General features: G+C 38.4%; 1 long non-coding RNA gene across 1 annotated transcript; it reads left to right on the top strand.

Annotated features, from left to right (window-relative positions):
- Positions 1-146: 146 nt before the first annotated feature.
- Positions 147-7,962, top strand: LOC109730043 (uncharacterized). The gene is made up of 2 exons (XR_002222637.2): positions 147-285; positions 7,686-7,962. It is a non-coding gene; the product is annotated as an uncharacterized LOC109730043 (long non-coding RNA).
- The last annotated feature ends 7,605 nt before the right edge of the window (positions 7,963-15,567 follow it).

The raw sequence follows: 15,567 nt of genomic DNA, 5'->3' as shown, positions 1-15,567 counted from the left end.
GCGCAGCCGCCTGAACCTCGTTCTCTCGCGAGTCTTCATGGCTCTCCTCAACCACGGGATTTTTTTTTTTCCTTTGGCACGGTCTTCTGGGAATTGTAGTCTCTCCTAGGCTAGCGTCCCGTCTAGGGCGCATGCGTCTAGAGAGCCTCCGAAAGCGACGGGGAGGGGCGCGGTGAAGAACGCCCACGGAAGGCGGCGGTGTTAAAACCGCGGTTTCCTCACAGTTCCGAAAGATGGCGCCACCGGGTGACAGCAGGGAATGAAATCGTTTGCCGAGAAAGCTGTGTAAGTTGGCAGAACTTGGTTAATTAGGAAGTATCAGTGAATCTGCGACATCCATTCAGATACGGACTAAAAAGGGGTAGAAAACAGAACACTCCAAATCTTTATTTCCTCTGTCTTCTTAGCGATAACGCGATTTAGGCTTTACTTTGTAAACTTCCGCCCCCATGAATGAATTTTAATTCATTTAGAATTTAGCGAACATTTGTTGATTGCCAGCTGTGTACCAACCCTTGTACTACACACTGAGGGTACAAGTTGTGTAAGAATACTCTGTACCCTTAAAGACTCGCAGTTTAAACATAAACACTCAAAATTTTTAGTTCTTTCCTGTCTTAATCTCAATTTTCTATATCTTCTTACACTTTTTAAGTCATGTACACATTATTTCTCTTGTTTGTGCACGATCATTTTTGTTTTCTTATTTATCATCAACTGCTTTGGAAGAGTCTCAAAAGGCCCTGTATTTCAAGCTTTTCACTTCAACAGGAACATTAAATACTTTCACATAATGTGCTATGAAAAGTGGTGTCCAAAGTCTGAAAAGGAAACTAAAGATCACTTTAAAATCCATATTTTTATTTCTCTCCATGAAATCATTTGGAATCATAATAACTATAGGAATAACAACATTACTCAACCAAATTAAAAAATTGCCACAAACAGGTATTTATTGCCTTTACTGGGGGCCGTAAAATGTTCAATCTCTAAAAGGAAAAACTTAAGTCTCTTAAATAAGAGGGAACTTCCCCTTGCCACCAGATTCTCCATCAAGGACTATAGTGTCTATAAATCAATAAATGGATTACTTTCCATAATATTTGGAATAGGTATAATAGTCATCCTTTAATATTTATCATTAATCCAAACATGTTTTAATACAAGTCAGTAAGATATATTCTTGATCTTGCTATCTACATGAGCCGGGTTTAACTATGGAAATCACTAAGCTTACATATATCCATATATTTACACATTTCAACAACATTGGGAGAATGATTAGGAAGGTCATACTGCCTTACTATTTGCAAAGTATTGTTAATTTCTTTAATGCTCATAACTCTGAGAGATAAATAATGTAAACATTATTTTCTTTCTTTACCAAAGAAGGAAATTTAAGGTTGGACAGGTTAAGGGATTTAGTTAAAGGCACTGAAAATAGTGGTCAAGTTCCTAGGTCAGTGACCTTGCCATTATCCAGAGAATAGTGTAACTGTATACAAATATTTGTGGTTCATATAAAGTCCACTTCAAGAAGTTATCCTTCATACCTTTAAGGTGATTGAATTAAGTATGCTACCCTTTGTATTTTTATCTTAAAAGAAACCTAGTTTCCAGTCTGGGGGCTGTAATCCCAGCTATTCAAGAGGCTAAGGTAGGATTGCTTGAGGCCAGGAGTTCCAGGCCAGCCTGAGCAATGTAAGGAAACTCTGTCTCTATTTTAAAAAAAAACAAAAAACAAACAATCTAGTTTCCCTGATAATTATAGTATGTAATCAAATAATACTTCTTTATTTAAAATCAAATGGGCTGTGTGGGGCTAAAACCATAAAACACGGCACCATACTCTGAACAATAGCTTTCAATATTTTTTGACACAATTCAAAATAAGAAATAAGATTATACAATGACTCAGGACATATATATGATATATAGAGATATAAAAGTTTCACAAAACTAAACATGATACACTCTGACATTTCCTATTCTATTTCATTTTTATTTAATGCTAGTAAGGACCATTAAATTGATTTCATGATGTACAAAAAATAAGAGAGTCATATCCTCATACCTCTAAAAATAACTCTCAACCTAGAATTTAAATGCAACTAAATGTTGTTTGAAGGATGATCATGTTTCAGACATACAGGATAGTTTACCACCCTATATGTCTGAACCATGATTATCTTGGTTAAAAAAAAAAATCAGAATGAAAGTATGAAATATAAGAAATAATGAAAACAGTGAATCAAATTGGTGAATTTGATTACCTATGGCTTAACAAAATAATTTTTTCAAGTTAAAAAAATAAAATATCTGAGGTTTTTTTATATGATATGTTAAAAAATATAATCCAGCTTATAAGAGACACCTATAAGACAAAACCATCCTTGAAATAAAGGATGGAAAAATATTTACCAGGAAATTATAATCCTGAAGAAAACTGTTATAGCAATAATAATACCAAGTTAATTAGAATCAAGGCCAAAAAAAATAAAATAAAGAATAGAGGGATATTCAATAATAAAAATAATAATTCATCAATAAAATATGGTTATCATAACTTCTTAGCAGTAAATATCACAGCCTCTCAATTAATAAAGCAAAAACTTTACAAAGAAAAATTAACATAGCAACAGGTATAAATGGAAGATTTTAACACATCCCTATCAGAGACCAAAGAAGCAAGCAGAAAAGTTAAGCTATAAATGTTTGAATGGTAAAATTAACAATGGTACAAATGATCATTATTAGAAATGAAAAAGAGGGAATAGCACAAGTTACAATAAGAAAAAAGAAGACATTTTCAGGCTTCCAGTAGTAACTAGGTTGAGTAACACATAGCAATTCTATCTGTACTTCCTATCTTCTTTGGTGACTATCTGTTCAAATCTTTTTGCTTGTTTTAAAAAACTATTTGGCATCTTATTATTTAAGAGTTCTTCATACAATTCCTTTATCAAGATACTTGTTTTACAGATTTCTGCACTTTTTTTCAGTTTAACTGGTTGAATGGAAGGAGATAGACACAAATTATGTTTCTACACAAATTTGTGCAGTGATGTGGGTTTCTTTTGTTTGTTTCTCTTTTTTTCCTTTAACTTCTATACCCAATGGCAACAAGTGGGTTTTCAATTATCTTCTAAAAGAAATTTTAATTTGAGAGTCAAAATCCCTTGCCATCCCACATTGAAATGGGTCATAAACCTAAATGAAAGAGAGAAAACCATAAAATTTCTGGAATAAAACGGGAGAAAATATTACTGCAGTTTGGTTAAGCAAAGATTAAATAGGACATAAAAACATGAAATGAGAAATAAAAAATGATAAATTGGTCTCGGTAAAATTTAAAACATTTGTTTTAAAAAAACACTGGTAAGAAAATGGAAGGGCACCATGAGCAGCAGTCTCCAGCAACACTTGCACAAGTGCCAGAGTTTTTGCAAATGGTAGAGCTGCAGATCTCACTGAAGAACCATGCCCCTAAGGAGGACAGTCAGTTCTTGGGTACTATCTGGCTTAAGTCCACTCTCTGCCCCAACTCCTCCGTATGTGTCCTGGGGTACCAGCAGCCTGCGACAAGGCCCAGGCTATGGATATCCCCCACTTGGATATCTAGGCGCTGAAGAAACTCAACAAAAATAAAAAGCTAGTAAGAAGCTGAATGAGAAGTATGATTTTTTGGCCTCAGAGTCTCTGATCAAGCAGACGTAAAGTCCACGATCAAGTTCCAGATGGGCCTGGCACAGTGGCTCATGCCTGTAATCCTAGCACTCTGGAAGGCCAAGGCAGGTGGATTGCTCAAGGTCAGGAGTTCAAAACCAGCCTGAGCAACAGCAAGACCCCGTCTCTACTATAAATAGAAAGAAATTAATTGGGCAACTAATATATATAGAAAAAATTGGCCGGGCATGGTGGAGCATGCCTGTGGTCCCAGCTATTTGGGAGGCTGAGGCAGGAGGATCACGTGAGCCCAGGAGATTGAGGTTACTGTGAGCTAGGCTGATGCCATGGCACTCACTCTAGCCTAGGCAACAAAGCGAGACTCTGTCTCAAAACAAACAAATAAACAAAAAGTTCCAGATGAATGTGCTGTGTCTGTCAGTAGCTGTTGGCCATGTAAAAATGACAGATGGTGAGCTGGTGTACAACATCCACTAGGCTATCAACTTTTTAGTGTCACTGCTCAAGAATTGGCTTTACACATCAAGAGCACAATGGACAAGCTCCATTGCCTGCACTAAGACACATCCTAATCTTAGTGACAAAAAAAAAAAAACAGAGAGAGAGAGACAGAGGAGGAAGAGGAGAAGTAGTAGTAGTGGTGGCAAAACACAACCTGGGAGAAAATATTTGCAAAACAAATATCTTGGTAAAGGAATTTTATAAAGAAATTCAATAATAAAATGCCAAACCAGTTTTTTAAAACAAGCAAAAACAATTGAACAGATACTTCACCAAAGAAGACAGACATTGATAAATAAACACAAAAAAAGATGCTTAACACCATTAGTCATTAATTAAATACAAATTAAAACCACAAAAGATATCACAACACACCCTGTAGAATGACTAAAATTTAAAAGATTAATAATACCAGTATTGTGAAGGATGGGGAGCAACTGCAACTCTCACACAAGAGCTCAAAATGTTAAGGCCACTTTAGTTATATAGTTTCTTTTTCTTTTTTCTTTTTTTTTTTTTTTTTGAGACTGAGTCTTGCTTTGTTGCCCAGGCTAGAGTGAGTGCCATGGCATAAGCCTAGCTCACAGCAACCTCAAACTCCTGGGCTCAAGCAATCCTCCTGCCTCAGCCTCCTGAGTAGCTAGGACTACAGGCATGTGCCACCATGCCTGGCTAAATTTTTCTATATATATTAGTTGGCCAATTAATTTCTTTCTATTTATAGTAGAGACGGGGTCTCGCTCTTGCTCAGGCTGGTTTCGAACTCTTGACCTTGAGTAATCCGCCCACCTCTGCCTCCCAGAGTGCTAGGATTAAAGGCGTGAGCCACTGCATCTGGCCCACTTTGGTTATATAGTTTCTTATAAAGATAAACACACACTTATGATCTTGGGATTTCACTCCTAGGTATTTACCCAAGAAAAACGAAAACATATATCTACATAGAGACTTATAAACAAATGTTCAGAGCAGCATTATTGAAAATAGACAAAACCTGGCTTGGCCCGGTGGCTCATGCCTGTAATCCTAGCACTCTGGGAGGCCGAAACGGGAGGATTGCTTAAGATCAGGAGTTCAAAACCAGCCTGAACAAGAGCCAAACCCTGTCTCTACTATAAATAGAAAGAAATTAATTGGTCAACTAATATATATAGAAAAAATTAGCCAGGCATGGTGGCACATGCCTGTAGTCCCAGCTACTAGGGAGGCTGAGGCAGGAGGATTGCTTGAGCCCAGGAGTTTGAGGTTGCTGTGAGCTAGGCTTATGCCACGGCACTCACTCTAGCCTGGGCAACAAAGTGAGACTGTGTCTCAAAAAAAAAAAAAAAAATTACATGTCTTTGTTGTCATTCGACATATGAAGAAAAGTCACATCATCCTAAAGGATAGGGCACAACTTGTGTTTCCAAGTAATAAAGGTGACTAAATGGTCAAGAGTTAAAATTAAGAAATACAGGTAAACGTTGTGAAAATAAATTAACAGTGTTATGCTAATGTTTTAAAGTCCAACATCTCTCCCATAATGTGCATTTTTATACTCCTTATTTAGTATTTTTCTGTGGATTTTGTTCAAATAAATTAGAAGGAAATGCCTACAAACATCTTGATTACATTAAAAAAAAAAAAAAAAGAAGAAGGAAATGCCTTTCAAAGAAATCCCAACAGAATAAAGAATAACAGTATTTATATTACACTTAGTGATGTATTCCTAGGGTTCAAATTATAAAACAGCCCTTATACATTTCATTTCATGGATGTCTAGTTAGGCTAATCAATTTTGTCAGGAAAAACAATTTGTAACTGCAAATGCTGCACATATGCATGAAGAGAAATTGAAATTTCTTGTATTTCATCTGAAATAGCAGATTGCTGACAATCATAAAGTCCTTACTTTCAAGGGATTAAGAGATGTGCCAGGCAAAATCATAATTTGGACTATTTTGGTACATAATTGCTGATCTTGTTGTCTGCCACGCAAAGAGTGAGACTGCATACTTAGAAAAGCTCAGACTTTCACAACATTAGTTCCCAACATGGCATCCCCGGACACTAAATAGAAAGTAGGTGGTCAACAAACCAGAATGTAGAGTAGCAACGTGATATAGTGGAAAGTAACCGGGGGTCTCACACCTCCCTGCACTCCATACCACCACTACCACCACCACTATGTGACATGGTCACCTTCTCCTCTTCACAAAGAAGGGGAGGGAGAAATGTATTAATATTACTCTGCTAGAACTGCTATAAAAAAATACCACAGACTGGGTGGCCTAAATAACAGAATTTTTTTCTTTTCTTTTCTTTCTTTTTTTTTTAGAAAGATGGGATCTCCCTATGTTGCCCAGGCTGGACTTGAACTCCAGGGCTCAAAGGATCCTCCTGCCTCAGCCTCCTGAGTAGCTGGAACTACTAGTGTGTGTTACTACACCCAGCTAAATAACAGAAGTTTATTTTTCACAATTCTGGAGGCTGGAAGTTCATATTCCTACCAGCACTCTCTTCAAAGCCATCTAGGCTTTTTCTAGCAAGTACCTCAAAACTCCTTCACCTTCTACCCATAAGTCAGTTCCAGTACCACTTCCACATTTGTAGTATTTGTTACAGCAGCTCCTCGCTTCACAGTACCGAAATCTGTATTAGTCTGCCAGGGCTGCCTATAATAAAACACCTCAAAAAAAAAAAAAAAAAAAAAAAAACCCTCAGACTGGGTGCTTAAACAACAAATATATTTCTCACAATTGTGGAAGCTGACAGTCCAAGATCAAGGTGTTGGCAGGTTTCATTTCTCCTGAGGCCTCTCCTTGCTTTGTCAATGGCCATCTTCTTCCTGTGTCTTCACAGGGCATGTCCTCTGTGCACCCATATCCCTGACATCTCTTCTTCTTCTTATGAGGACACCAGTCATCTTAGATTAGAGCCCCAGTCTAATGGCCTCATTTTAACTTACTTCTTTAAGGGTACTAGGGGTTAGGGTTTTAACACATGAATTTTAGAAGACACAATTCAGTCCACAGAAAGGACTGACATTCTAGGATTCTACAACCCTCAATTATTTCCTCTTAGCTTCTTTTTGAGTTAATGTTACCATCCAGGAATCCCCCAGAAAGAGAAGGAAGATTAATGGAGCACTATGATTTGTTTAGCAAAGCCCACACAAGGCAAGAGGATTTCAGGAGACAGATAAATTATGACTTTTCCTTCAAATTTATTATAATTGATGGTAGAAATCCTTTTATGCACAGTCATGATTTTTGTAACAGAAAAGACCCACAGACCAGTTTTCAAGCAGATCTGATTATTAATTTAGCATAGGGGAAAAGATCTTTTTTAGTTAGCTTAAGCCAAACCACTGCAGAATGCCAGGGTTATTTTGTTGTGGAGCAAGCTGTTATCATGAAATAATTAAAAATTAGCAATATCTAAAAATGCAAGGTGGGGTCCTAGGAGAAAAATAAGCCTTTCAGTGAAATTTCATATTGGTTTTTCTTCTTTTCCAGAAGCTGCAATATTTGCAGTATGATTTCAGTTATTCTCTTGTTAATTTTGAAGCTGCTGAATCAACATTTCCTCCTCCACCTCCCTTTTTCAACTTCAGGAAGATATTGTAAGCATTTGTAACAAAGAGAGCAAATTTTGGAGCAGTTAACCTGGCCAGCAGTAACAAGTACCTCACTCTCTGAACATAGTGATGAACTGGGAGCCGGTGATGTCTTTTCTGAATTTTGTCCCTCCAGTCCTTCCAAAAATGTTATAAATGCCTTACTATTTGAATTATCTAGAGTAATTTCCCTTTTCCTGACTGAACTCTGACAAATACAACTAAACAGAACACATTTAAAAGTTCTATGTAGGCAGGGCGTAGTAGTTCACACCTGTAATCCTAGCATTCTGGGAGGCTGAGATGGGAAGATTGCTTAAGCTCAAGAATTGGAGACCAGCCTGAGCAAAAGCAAGACCCTGTCTCTACAAAAAATAGAAAAACTAGCTGGGCCTACTTGCGTGTGCCTGTAGTCCCAGCTACTCGGGAGGCTGAGGCAGGAGGATCGCTTGAAGCCAGAAGTTTGATGTTCAATGAGCTATGATGATGCCACGGCACTAGGTGGGGTGACAGAGTGAGAGTCTGTCTCGAACCAACAAAAAAAATATTACATACTCCCAGCTACTCTGGAGGCTGAGGCAGGAGGAATGCCAGAGCCAAGGAGTTCAGGGCTGTAGTGTTCTCTTACCATGCCTGTGAATAGCCACTGCACTTCAGCCTGAGCCACATAGTGAGATGCCATACCCCATCCCCAAAAAAAGTTCCAAAGACAAATGACAATCCATGTAAAGTTAGTATTCCTTTAGTTGGAAGTTACAGCAAACAATTCAAGCTAGTAATAATGAGGGACAAGGGAGAAAAAAAGAAAAAGATTTCTTTTATGAAAATTCAGACTTTAAATCACAGAACCCAAAAATAGAAATGCAATCAATTCTAAGAAAATACTGGAACAATCCTTTGTAAGGCCAGCAGGAATCCAGAGAGTATTGTCAATTAATGTCTTGTTTGTTTACCAAAAGACTTTCTTTGCTGCCCATTCTAAATGGTGGAGGGCACGGCAAATTAGCTCCCAGGTTTTTCCTCTACTTCATTCAAGAAGCCCAATCTGAGACTGAAATCCTTCAGTTCCAAACCCATATTCCTCAAAAAGAAAATATGATTAGTCCAACTTGAATTTCATCTTTTTCCACTCATTGCCTTTGGCAGTAGAGGCATGTGCAAGCAGCAGTGGCAGAATTGTTTGAACCAAACTGAGGTTGGCGTGGGAAGTTTCTGGAGAGAGTAGATTAAAAAAAGTATCAGGTGTCCACTACAGCTGGGGAAATTTGGCAATACGTATACATGATACCTGGGTCCCATCCAGGATGACTGTGTATAATTATGCCAGTTACTCACACACGGTGCACCAAGCTGAAAGTCCCTGTGTGGGCTGCGTTCACTCAGAGGAAGGGCTGCCTTTTTAAAATTAGCAAAAAAGTGTTTCATGGGCTTTCGTGAGGCAGCTCTAGTAATCCTTTTAAAACTATGTTAATGTGCTTTCCTTTTTCCTACTCCATCAGATGTGATTTAATCTTCTTGGTGTTTTGTTTTCTCTTAATTCTGAAACAACAGTTTGCTCTGGAGAGAATGGAAGAAAGAGTCAATTTTCAGATTTTACATAGCAAAATAGGATTTAAAACCTATAGGGGGCTGGGCGTGGTGGCTCACGCCTGTAATCCTAGCACTTTGGGAGGCCGAGGCGGCCGGATTGCTCAAGGTCGGGAGTTCGAAACCAGCCTGAGTGAGACCCCGTCTCTACCAAAAATAGAAATAAATTAATTGACCAACTAAAAAATATATATACAAAAAATTAGCTGGGCATGGTGGCGCATGCCTGTAGTCCCAGCTATTAGGGAGGCTGAGGCAGGAGGATCACTTAAGCCCAAGAGTTTGTGGTTGCTGTGAGGTAGGCTTATGCCACGGCACTCTAGCCCAGGCAAGAGAGAGAGACTCTGACTCAATAAATAAATAAATACATACATACAAACCTATAGGCTGGGTGCGGTGGCTCACGCCTGTAATCCTAGCACTCTGGGAGGCCGAGGCATGAGGATTGCTCGAGATCAGGAGTTTGAAACTAGCCTGAGCAAGAGTAAGACCCCGTCTCTACTATAAATAGAAATAAATTAATTGGTCAACTAATATATATACAAAAAATTAGCCAGGCATGGTGGCTCATGCCTATAGTCCCAGCTACTTGGGAGGCTGAGGCAGGAGGATCACTTGAGCCCAGGAGTTTGAGGTTGCTGTGACCTAGGCTGATGCCATGGCACTCACTCTAGCCTGGGCAACAAAGCGAGACTCTGTCTCAAAAACAAACAAACAAACAAAAAAAAAACCTATAGTGAGAATAGTCTGGAAAGTCAGGCTTTATTGTGAGAAAAGGATGTTGAAACTCTAAAACCATCCTTTCATATATTAAAAGCAGAGCTTAGATATTGGAAAATTGAGTTTTATACTAAGCTAGTGTGTAGAGAAGATCCAAGTCATGAGAAGGAACTGCAGAGCAATTCCAAGACTCAGGGAAAGACAAGCAAGAGAGGAAAAAGGGGCAGACCTGAGGGTTTAGGTTAATGCTCTAGGAAGAAACATCCATTAGATTTGGGGACTCTCAGGCTAGTGTTACTTTCTCCTGACTTCTCAGTGCATAAAACAAGAAATGGAAAGCCTCTTAGGCAACACTTTCCATTCAGCAAAGGGCAGAGAAACATGACTGTACCCAAGTGCTAGTTTAGAAAAATGGTTGAGGAGATTTCTAGGCAAATGGGCCCAAGATAGTGCCTTCCTTCCCTCATATTTATTTATTTATTTACTTTTTTTTTTTTTTTTTTTGGAGACAGAGTCTCACTTTGTTGCCCAGGCTAGAGTGAGTGCCGTGGCGTCAGCCTGGCTCACAGCAACCTCAATCTCCGGGGCTCAGCGATCCTACTGCCTCAGCCTCCGAGTAGCTGGGACTACAGGCATGCGCCACCATGCCCGGCTAATTTTTTGTATATATATTTTTAGTTGGTCAATTAATTTATTTCTATTTTTGGTAGAGATGGGGTCTCGCTCAGGCTGGTTTCGAACTCCTGACCTTGAGCAATCCGCCCGCCTCGGCCTCCCAAAGGGCTACGATTACAGGCGTGAGCCACCACGCCCGGCCTACTTTTTTTTTTTTTTGAGACAGAGTCTCGCTTTGTTGCCCAGGCTAGAGTGAGTGCCATGGCGTGAGCCTGGCTCACAGCAACCTCAAACTCCTGGGCTCAAGTGATCCTCCTGCCTCAGCCTCCCAAGTAGCTGGGACTACAGGCATGTGCCACCATGCCCGGCACATTAGTTGACCAATTAATTTCTCTCTATTTATAGTAGAGACGGGTCTCGCTCTTGCTCAGGCTGGTTTCGAACTCCTGACCTTGAGCAATCCACCCGCCTCAGTTTCCCAGAGTGTTAGGATTACAGGCGTGAGCCACCGCTCCCAGCCCCTTCCCTAATATTAATAACTGCAGATCTTTGTAAAAAAAATCCAAAATTTACACAAGCCTCAGTGAACATGTGAAAATGCTAAGAGAACTGAAATTCCAAAGGAGGCCTGGGGTTTAAATATAAAAGGTGCATGTTACAGGGACCTTACAACCAGAGACCAAGGCAGGAACAGGAACCAAGAATTTACCAGCTGATGTTGACAAAATGCCTAAAGCAATCATGCTGGACAAGGCACACATCTGTGGCCTCTAGGACTGATGTTAAGGCCCAGAATAGCCAAGCGACATTGTGCTGCAGTCTTTTACTTGACACAGCAGACAGCACAAGAATTAACGCTTCTCTCTCACCCTCCTTTGAGGATGCATGGAACTTCCCTTCAGCCAATGCCACTTGGGAAGGAGGATTGGGAGGGAAGGCATTTTCAAAGTACAAAGGCAGCCTGGTAGAAGTTTAGACTTTGAATAGATTGATTATCTACCAAAAAGAAATTGGCATGAACTGAAAGAGACTGTGTTTAAACAGAAGACTGAATGACTTTTCCCTGGCAATATAAATGGTTTTTCTTGTACTCACCCAGACTGAGGCTTGAGAACAAGATAAATTATAAATATAATACAATTTTTTTGCATCCGAAACATAGTTTATAAATTTTGACCTCACTGCATATGGAGAGAGAAAGGATTATTATTCCTTTGGGAAAGCTGTATATTATGATTTGGCCAGGCGCAGTGGCTCATGCCTGTAATCATAACACTTTGGTAGGCTAAGGCACTGCACCCAGCCATAAATTGTATATAGTCTTCTGCCTTCTTGCTTTTCTTGTTCATTTAACCATGTATGCTGGAGATTGTTCCATATTAAACATTAAAACTTCCCCATTATTCTTGATGGTATTCCACTGAATACATGGGTCACAATTATACAGTCAAGTCCTATGTGGAAGAACATTTAAATTGTTTTCACTCTTTGGCTATCACCACAATTCTGCAATGCATAGTTTTTATTTTACATGAGGAAATCTATCCCCATATGTTATTAAAACATATTTAAATGTTTCTGGAATTAGAATGGCTGGGTAGCATATAAATAAATAAAGAGATAAGTGAAAAATAATAGACAGTATAGAAATAGGCCCCCAAATATAGGGGAACTAGTATTTTCTTTTTCTGAGGGCAATTCCATTTACTCTGGAACACACTGGCCTATTGCAAGCAAGAAAAACATTCAGTCTCTGAAGGAAAACAGTCCAACCTTTTAGTTCTGACTAATCCCTGGTTGAAAATAGTTTACTGAATTTGGCTTTATTGAAATAAACACGAAGTCTCCAGTTACCAAAAAATATGATTTGCATTGCAAAATTAATTTTTATGCATTAGAATTTCTCCCTTTCCTGCTGTTTCCAGACTTTACAAAAGCATGTATCTTTATAAAGCAGATTTTTGCTATTATGGAAAAATATACATAACATGAAATTTACCATTTTAACCATTTTTAAGTATACACTTCAGTAGCATTGAGCATATGCACACTGTTATGCAACCATCACCACCATCAAGCTCCAGAACTTTTTCATCTTCCCAAAGTGAAAGTCAGTACCCATTTAAAAATAACTCCGCATTCTCTTCCCCCTGTAGTCCCTGACAACCACCACTCTACTTTCTGTCTCTGCTATTATTAATTTGACTACTCTACCTCATGTAAGCAGAATCATACATATTTGTGCCTTCATGACTGGCTTATGTCACTTAGCATAATTTCTTCAAGGTTCATTAATGTTTTCTTTGGAAGAATGTCTATTCAAGTCCTTTGCCCATTTTTTCATCTCTTTTTTTTTTCATTGTTTGTTGTGGGAATTAGAATTTTTAAGGTGGCATTTTAAATCAGTGGAGAAAAGATGGATTATTCAATAAGCAATGTGGGGCAATTGGGTAACAACCTACAAAAAATTTAAAAATTATTACATTTTCATATTTATATTATAAAGTATTCAGATAAAAATAAAGGCCTTTCATCTACTATAATCAGTCCATCCACCAAGGCAATCATAAGTATAAATTTAGTATTATCTTCTATCTATTGAAAAATAATTTTATGTATTAAGTTTATGTAAGTAAACAATTTATACAAACCACAAATTGATTTTTTTCATTTAACATTATATTCCTAAGATTTATATATCTAATTTAGCTCAATACTTTTATTGCTGTATATGATTTCATTGTTAAGATATTCTACATTTTATTTATCTATTCTTTTTATAATTTATCCATTTATTGATTGAAGATAGTTTGGTTGTTTCACACTGTTTACTATTACAAATAACCCTCTGATGACGATGCTTATACTTGTCTCCTTGTACACATGGATGATATTTTTCTAGAATATATGCTAGAAAGGGAAATTGCTTCATTATTAGGTATGCATATTTTAATTTTTACTAGAAAATGCAAATTTGGTCTCCAGTAGCTTGTATCAATTTATATTCTCAGTAGGAGTGTAAGAGTTCTGTATACTCATATTCTTACCAGTATTTGATATTGTCAGACATAAAACTATTCGCAGGACTGATAAATACAAAATGGTATTTCATTATCATTTTAATTTCCATTTCCCTAATTACCACTGAGACTGGGCATCTTCTCCTTAGTTTGTTAGCCACTGGTTTTTCCTCTTCTGTTACATGCCAGTGCTTGTTCCTTACCCATTTTTCTATTTTTCTATTGAGTTTTTTGTCCTTTGTTTTTTTTTTTTTTTTTTTTTTTTTTTTGAGACAGAGCCTTGCTTTGTTGCCCAGGCTAGAGTGAGTGCCGTGGCATGAGCCTAGCTCACAGAAACCTCAAACTCCTGGGCTCAAAGGATCCTTCTGCCTCAGCCTCCCAGGTAACTGAGACTACAGGCATGTGACACCATGCCCGGCTATTTTTTCTATATATTTTTAATTGGCTAATTAATTTCTTGCCATTTTTAGTAGAGACGGGGGTCTTGGTCTTGCTCAGGCTGGTCTTGAACTCCTGACCTTGAGCAATCTGCCCACCTCGGCCTCCCAGAGTGCTAGGATTATAGGTGTGAGCCACCACGCCCGGCCTAATGACTATATGATTTTAAATCCTAATGATTTTAAAGATGTATTTTACATATTAGATCCTTAACCCATGTAGAATTTATTTTCTGTATGTCTGAGGTATCTCATTAGCTCTGCTTTCTATATGGAATTATCCCATTACCTTTTTTTTTTTGAGACAGAGTCTCGCTTTGTTGCCCAGGCTAGAGTAAGTGCCATGGTGTCAGCCTAACTCACAGCAACCTCAAACTCCTGGGCTCAAGTGATCCTCTTGCCTCAGCCTCCCAAGTAGCTGGGACTACAGGCATGCACCACCATGCCTGGCTAATTTTTTCTATATATATTAGTTGGCCAATTAATTTCTTTCTATTTATACTAGAGATGGGGTTTAGCTCTTGCTCAGGCTGGTTTTGAACTCCTGACCTTGAGCAGTCCTCCCACCTCAGCCTCTCAGAGAGCTAGGATTACAGGCATGAGCCACCACTGCACCCGGCGTTTTCCCCACTAATTTTTTTCTCCACAAATAGTGCCAATCTTCTCTGGGTTCTATTTTCTGTTCCAATAAATGAAATAGCCTTTATTTAGCAACTGTTGTACTGTTATTAATTACCAATGATTCATAATTATGATATTTGGCAGGGCCAATCCTTTGTGACAGAGACTGCTATTTGTCCACGAAGCCCAGTTTTCTTTTTCTTCTGAAATTTAGCTTGCTTGAAGTTCTCTGTCTTGCTTGAAGTTAAGTTGGGCCAATGAAATGTTGGTAGAAAGTGATGTTTGCCTTTTCTAGACTTGGCTCCTAAACATGTCCATGCCACTTCTCTTTTCTTCTGGCTCGAAGCAGTAGATCCAGTGTGGACTCTGAAGCCCTGTGGGATAATGGAGCCACCCAGATGGAAGGACACTACGTTTCTGTTTCTGGATGACTGAATGGAGCAGTGTCCCCTTCTCCCTTTCCCTTCTTCCACTGACCATTTTTGGACTGTGATGTGTGACAGATCAACTTTACATTGTGTGAAGTCTCTGAGATATTGCAGTTGTTTATCATAACAGTTAGATCTCCCTGACTAATATATCCTACTACCATGGTCTTTTCAGAATCATCTTGCCTATTCTGGACCTTTCTGTAGGTTTTTGGAGCCAGTTTATACATTTTCTGAGTCCTGTAAGGATCTTAATTGGAGTTGTATTTGTGGATTAATTTGGGAAGAATTGGGACCTTTATAATACTGGGTAAAATTGTTATCTCCATTTATTTAGATCTTTTATGTCCATT

The sequence above is a fragment of the Microcebus murinus genome, chromosome 25, assembly GCF_040939455.1.
Source record: "Microcebus murinus isolate Inina chromosome 25, M.murinus_Inina_mat1.0, whole genome shotgun sequence".
Taxonomy (NCBI): Eukaryota; Metazoa; Chordata; class Mammalia; order Primates; family Cheirogaleidae; genus Microcebus; species Microcebus murinus.
Note: the sequence above shows the minus strand (reverse complement) of the source record. Positions and strands in the feature narration are given on the sequence as shown.